Here is a 7,430-nt window from a genome sequence, read left to right as displayed (position 1 = left end):
TCAAAATCCCTCTGCCCATGCTAACAGAGCAGCCTCCCCACACAGGGGAGCACAGGAAGGGGTGGTGCACTAGCTACATTGCACTTCCATACTTGGGAGTGCAGGAAAGGGAGCCCTTGTTGGCTCTTTGCCAACTTCAGTCTGAGGCCTTGCCTTTAAGGAATAATCCAGCCCCAAGGAAGAAATGATAACTCGTGAATTTCTGTCTTTACAGTAAGCCAGAGCTTGATTTGAGTCACCTGGAGAACCTGAGTTCTACCTCTGCTACTGATTTGTTTGTGTGCTGGTAGGCAAATCACTTAAGTCAGCAATTTCACACTTGACTCCATATAGTGTGGGGTGGCAATGAAGTCAGGAAAACTCTATCTGCTCCAGTATTTCCCCTTTACTCAACCCACATATCACAAATAAAACAAGTCAATTATTATTTATTTATCCGTTGAAACAAGTTACAACTCTTCCCTTCCAGAACATGGTTCTCTTTAATTTCTATTTCTTCATGCCCAGCTCACTTTCCATTCCATTGGCTTTTGCTGCTCTCTGAGTTTCCAGGCCTTAGAATCTATCCCCCTGTTAATTTACTTTCCCAGAGAGGTATGCCATATCAAGGCAACCTTAGGGCTATGTGCTGTGGTGGACTTTCACGCTGCAGAAGTTTCAAAGCTGGTGGTAAAAATGCTGCCTCCACCAACAACTAACTGATGGGGAGGGAGGGGAGCATCACTTGGGTGCTGTATGTGAACTGTGGGCCAAATTGTCAATGTTATGTTTGATATGGGAAAATACTTGCATACTTTACTATATGCAAATATCAGATTCAGGCATGCCCATCGGCAGTTGATGCCTGACAGACAATATGTACACACCTAGTAGCTTCATGTACAATCTATAAAGAGGAGGAATTGCCTAAACCAGTCCACTGTCTGTGTTCAGCAGCCCGCTCAATGCAGATTTAGTGGGGAAAGTGGAAGATAGTTAGCCTACACACACACAGACGAGAAGGGAGTGAGGGAGTTACTTCAACTGGCTGACACGAGGTCTTGTCACTGGGCTCTCTGTTCCGTTCTGTTAGCTGGATGCTACTCTCTGATGCACCATTAGCTTATGTCTCGTTTCTAAGTGAAACTGACAAAAGATGCCAATTTACAGCATCAGATAAAGATCATAATGCAGATGGTACAAAACACTGCAGTTGATGCCTATCCTGCTGGCCATGGGAGTCTCCACTGTATGCCATTTACTGCAGTGTTTTCTCACCTCCCCAATAACCTTTGCTATACTTGGCCACTCCCATGAAAAGAAACTGAAAGATCTCCTTCATTCTAGATCTTGGTTTTCAACATTGTCCTTTTTACAGGTGAGAGGTTTGAAAGAGAAACAAAGTGTTGCTAATTAATAGCCATCATCGTTCAAATCTTCAAGGAAATCATTTCTCATCTTAAAAGAGAGGTGCTCAGCTATTACCAGACCAATCACTGTGGTTTTTCTCTGTCCTCTTAAAAATAGTATCTTCAGGAAGAAGAACATAGCAACAGTATTGGTTCAGCAACACTTGAAGAAAGCCTTTGTAGCCACTCCAAGTATTAGACTATGGCACTTGGCATGAATAGTTGAAACTGACGTTATGCAGGGGATACTTCTGCCCTTATAGGCCAAAGACAGGAAAGGGATGACTGAAACAAAGGCTCCATCTTTGTGCTCAGCTGCAGTGCAGCCCCTTATATTATGTCTCATTAAAGCTATCCAACATTGTTTCAATTAAATACAAACCCATGATTTTGTATTTATGTAAGAATCCTATTTTTGGCAGGACAATGAAACATTTTTCAGAAGAACCCTTGCTTTTGTTTGCACAGCTTCTCTTTGAGTTTTATCTGGAGAAATATTACTTTTACTAAAGGAAGGTGATGCTAGAAAAAGTGTTTTTGCTTAACTTGAATCCTTTCTTATATTTGAGGGTCTACCTTCTGTCTGTATATCTTGGACCTTTGTTCTTGGTAATTGGCATTTGAACAGGTACAGTGCACTGTTGAAGGGTGAGCTTGCCCTTTAATGGGAGTGGGGCTCAGCTGCACCATGTCAGGCTTAGCCCATCCTCCCATGTGACAAAGAACCAGGTTGGTGGGAGACAAAAGGGTTGCCTGAGTTCCGTCAGACTTTGGGGAGGAAATTTAGTGGGGAAGGGGACAAGGCTCAGTTCTTTAGAGTTTCCATGCAGAAGATCTGGGGGTGAGAGGTTGGTAAGGAGTAGGAACCTACCAGGAACCTACTGAGGGATAAGCCTCAGTGAATGGCTTTGTAGGGAACAGGAGCCTGCTATGTGAGAAGCCCCAGCTAGGAGGGCTGTAAAGGACTAGGGGCTGGGAAAGAGGAAGGGCTATAAAGGAGGAGGAGAGCCAGTTTCTTCCTTCCTACTTCTTTCTTTTTTAATACTACAAACAGGAGAACCCATGATTTCCACTTAGCAAAAATTCATTCCTAGATGGGAATTCTGTTCTCATTTACATTGGTATAAATCTGGAACAACTCAGTTAAAGTCAGTGGAGTTACATGTTGAGTGTGTGGATGAAGGAGAGAGTTTAGTTGAACAAACTTGAGGAGGAAAGGAGTACTTGTGGCACCTTAGAGACTAACCAATTTATTTGAGCATAAGCTTTCGTGAGCTACAGCTCACTTCATCAGATGCATACTGTGGAAAGTGTAGAAGATCTTTTATACACACAAAGCATGAAAAAATACCTCCCCCCACCCCACTCTCCTGCTGGCAATAGCTTATCTAAAGTGATCACTCTCCTTACAATGTGTATGATAATCAAGTTGGGCCATTTCCAGCACAAATCCAGGTTTTCTCAACCCCCCCCCCCCAACCCCACTCTCCTGCTGGTAACTAAACAAGCCATTTACAACACACACTTTGCTTCTCTACAAAAGAAAAAGGATACTAAACTTTCTAAACTACTACGTGCCACAAGGGGCCACAGCAATGGTTCCCTCAACCCACCCAGCAATATTGTTAACCTATCCAACCATACTCTCAGCCCAGCAGAAGCAGCTGTCCTATCTCGGGGCCTCTCCTTCTGCCCCTCCACCCCCACGAACACGATACAGTTCTGTGGTGACCTAGAATCCTATTTTTGACATCTCCGACTCAAGGAATATTTCCAACATACCTCTGAACAACATACTAATCCACAGATACCTCCCTACCAACACTACAAAAAGAAGGATTCTAGGTGGACTCCTCCTGAAGGTCGAAACAGCAGACTGGACTTCTACATAGAGTGCTTCCGCCGACGTGCACAGGCTGAAATTGTGGAAAAGCAGCATCACTTGCCCCATAACCTCAGCCGTGCGGAACACAATGCCATCTACAGCCTCAGAAACAATTCTGACATCATAATCAAAAAGGCTGACAAAGGAGGTGCTGTTGTCATCATGAATAGGTCGGAATATGAACAAGAGGCTGCTCGGCAGCTCTCCAACACCACTTTCTACAAGCCATTACCCTCTGATCCCACTGAGAGTTACCAAAAGAAACTACAGCATTTGCTCAAGAAACTCCCTGAAAAAGCACAAGATCAAATCTGCACAGACACACCCCTGGAACCTCGACCTGGGATATTCTATCTACTACCTAAGATCCATAAACCTGGAAATCCTGGGCGCCCCATCATCTCAGGCATTGGCACCCTGACAGCAGGATTGTCTGGCTATGTAGACTCCCTCCTCAGGCCCTACACTCCCAGCACTCCCAGCGACCTTCGAGACACCACTGACTTCCTGAGGAAACTACAATCCATCGGTGATCTTCCTGATAACACCATCCTGGCCACTCTGGATGCAGAAGCCCTCTACACCAACATTCCACACAAAGATGGACTACAAGCTGTCAAGAACACTATCCCCAATAATGTCACGGCTAACCTGGTGGCTGAACTTTGTGACTTTGTCCTTACCCACAACTATTTCACATTTGGGGACAATGTATACCTTCAGATCAGCGGCACTGCTATGGGTACCTGCATGGCCCCACAGTATGCCACAATTTTTATGGCTGACTTAGAACAACGCTTCCTCAGCTCTCGTCCCCTAACGCCCCTACTCTACTTGCGCTATAATGATGACATCTTCATCATCTGGACCCATGGAAAAGAAGCCCTTGAGGAATTCCACCATGATTTCAACAATTTCCATCCCACCATCAACCTCAGCCTGGTCCAGTCCACACAAGAGATCCACTTCCTGGACACTACAGTGCTAATAAACGATGGTCACATAAACACCACCCTATACCGGAAACCTACTGACCGCTATTCCTACCTACATGCCTCCAGCTTTCACCCTGACCACACCACACGATCCATCGTCTATAGCCAAGCTCTGCGATACAACCGCATTTGCTCCAACCCCTCAGACAGAGACAAACACCTACAAGATCTCTATCAAGCATTCTTACAACTACAATACCCACCTGCGGAAGTGAAGAAACAGATTGATAGAGCCAGAAGAGTTCCCAGAAGTCATCTACTACAGGACAGGCCTAACAAAGAAAATAACAGAACGCCACTAGCCGTCACCTTCAGCCCCCAACTAAAACCCCTCCAACGCATTATTAAGGATCTACAACCTATCCTGAAGGATGACCCAACACTCTCACAAATCCTGGGAGACAGGCCAGTCCTTGCCTACAGACAGCCCTCCAACCTGAAGCAAATACTCACCAACAACCACATACCACACAACAGAACCACTACCCAGGAACCTATCCTTGCAACAAAGCCCGTTGCCAACTGTGCCCACATATCTATTCAGGGGACACCATCAAAGGGCCTAATAACATCAGCCACACTATCAGAGGCTCGTTCACCTGCACATCCACCAGTGTGATATATGCCATCATGTGCCAGCAATGCCCCTCTGCCATGTACATTGGTCAAACTGGACAGTCTCTACGTAAAAGAACAAATGGACACAAATCAGATGTCAAGAATTATAACATTCATAAACCAGTCGGAGAACACTTCAATCTCTCTGGTCACGCGATTACAGACATGAAAGTTGCAATTCTTCAACAAAACAACTTCAAATCCAGACTCCAGCGAGAAACTGTTGAATTGGAATTCATTTGAAAATTGGATACAATTAACTTACGCTTGAATAGAGACTGGGAATGGCTAAGTCATTATGCAAGGTAACCTATTTACCCTTGTTTTTTCCTAACCCCCCCCCCCCCGACATTCTTGTTAAACCCTGGATTTGTGCTGGAAATGGCCCACCTTGATTATCATACACATTGTAAGGAGAGTGATCACTTTAGATAAGGTATTGCCAGCAGGAGAGTGGGGTGGGGGGATGTATTTTTTCATGCTCTGTGTGTATAAAAGATCTTCTACGCTTTCCACAGTATGCATCCGATGAAGTGAGCTGTAGCTCACGAAAGCTTATACTCAAATAAATTGGTTAGTCGCTAAGGTGCCACAAGTACTCCTTTTCTTTTTGCGAATACAGACTAACACGGCTGTTACTCTGAAACTTGAGGAGGTTTGAAAGAAGAGCCTAATAAGTTGTGCCATGTAGGAGTCTAGCCAAAAGGTGAGAATTAGTATGGAGATATAGCAGAAATGGTGCTAGTAGGGGAAACAACTTCACTGTCCTCTGTCAGCCATGCGAAGACACTTCATGAACTAATTTAGACATGTGAGACCCACAAAATGTTTTCATGTTTTACATTTGTGATTATTACTATACCTTTTATGAACTTGGCCATTTACACCATGACAAGCTTCCCCATTGCCTTCAAATTCACCAGGACAGAATTACTGTCCTAGATATAGATTAGGAAGGGATGGGCAACATGATAGATCCAAGTCTTTACTCAACTTTGTATTATGAAATCCAAAAAATCTTGGCTTACTGTGGCTGTGTTTCTTTTGGGGGGGCACCAGGCACTTCCCACATTTGACTTGGGCCAGAACCATGTATTTAAAATTTGCATTTTGCATAAAACTGCATCAGTTTGCAACCTGTGTGCAAAAGCTATTGGAGGTGGGGTGGGTGAGGGGAAAATATGAATGTAACTAACTTCTAATCATGGTTGAAGTGATCACAACGTATTTCCCTCATCACAATGGATTTCTCTATAAATCATCAGTGTATTTTTTGTGTGTAGAATTAATTGGTTCCCTTGTTGTTTAGGGTTTTCTTCATGCAAGCAATAATTATGCTTATTTATATGTCTGTTTTTAATTTTAAAACTTGCAGTGTGTGAGAATAAGAACTGGATTTAAGTGTAGTAATTTTAGTTTGTTTTTGTTGTGTTGTACAAAAAAAATATTTTCTCTGTCCACAAGAGGTCTCCCTATAGTTTTGAACACAGCACTTCGACACAAGCAGTATTTAATAATGTAGGAAAGCTAGTAATCTGAACAAAGCTTTAATCAAATCATTCTTAGAATAACTAGCCTTTTATGCTGTTAAAATAACACTTTGGTGTGACTGGTTCTAAATTAACACTATTCAATGTAGTAAAATTAATATTGTTCAATTGTATTTATATTTGTAATTTTTGGTATTGGGGAAACAATTACCTCACAAATGCATTGAGAATTGTTTCCAAAGTGTTATGAAATTGAAAAGTGCTAGGTATTAGGCGCTAAGAGCGGTCAGTGCTATAGAAGACACAGAACTTATTCCCTGCCCAAAGAAATTTACAAATGCCCACAAAGATTACCTGGAGGATTTGACTTAAATTCATAAAAGTAAAAATTCTGATTCCTTGCTCAGTCCTTAACCCACACTGAGTTGATAATTCTGAAGTGTGAAAATGATGCACAATCTTGTATAGAGAGTTTCAGTAATGTAGGAGGGAAAAAATATTTTCTGAGAAAATGGTAGAATAATGAATGAGGGCTTGGGGGTAGGTCTCATTGAAGTTGGAATTTTTTCACTGTACATTAAAGGCGTCGTGCCAGTGGTGCACATGCCCCTTCTAAAATTGTTTGACCTGAATAGGAATCCTAATGAGGCATAACCCTTTCGCCCTTCATTCGTATTGTCCCTCTTTCCTCATACCTTCTGTGTTGCCTTTCTTTCTCTGACCCTTTCATGCTGTTGCTCCTTTCCTCTCCATCTGGCTTTTCCACTGCACTTCCACATTGCTTTAGGCTTAGCACACGAGTTGGCTGTGGACGAAAAGTAGCTGGAATCCCGTGTCTCTTAACCACTGCCCAAATCCCTCATAACAAATACTCTTAGTTAGTTGCAGTTTACATCTGATACCACATAGACCAGTGTGGCAAGGAAACACAATGCAAAGTGTGGAGATCCTGGCTTTCACAGTTTCCTCTGATCACACAGGCAATAGAGGAGTCTGGTGATGTGCTTGGTCTTATGCACCATATGTGCTACAATTCCTGAGAACAATGGAATGA

Source organism: Eretmochelys imbricata, chromosome 5 (assembly GCF_965152235.1).
Source record: "Eretmochelys imbricata isolate rEreImb1 chromosome 5, rEreImb1.hap1, whole genome shotgun sequence".
NCBI lineage: Eukaryota > Metazoa > Chordata > Testudines > Cheloniidae > Eretmochelys > Eretmochelys imbricata.
This window is presented reverse-complemented; position numbering follows the sequence as displayed.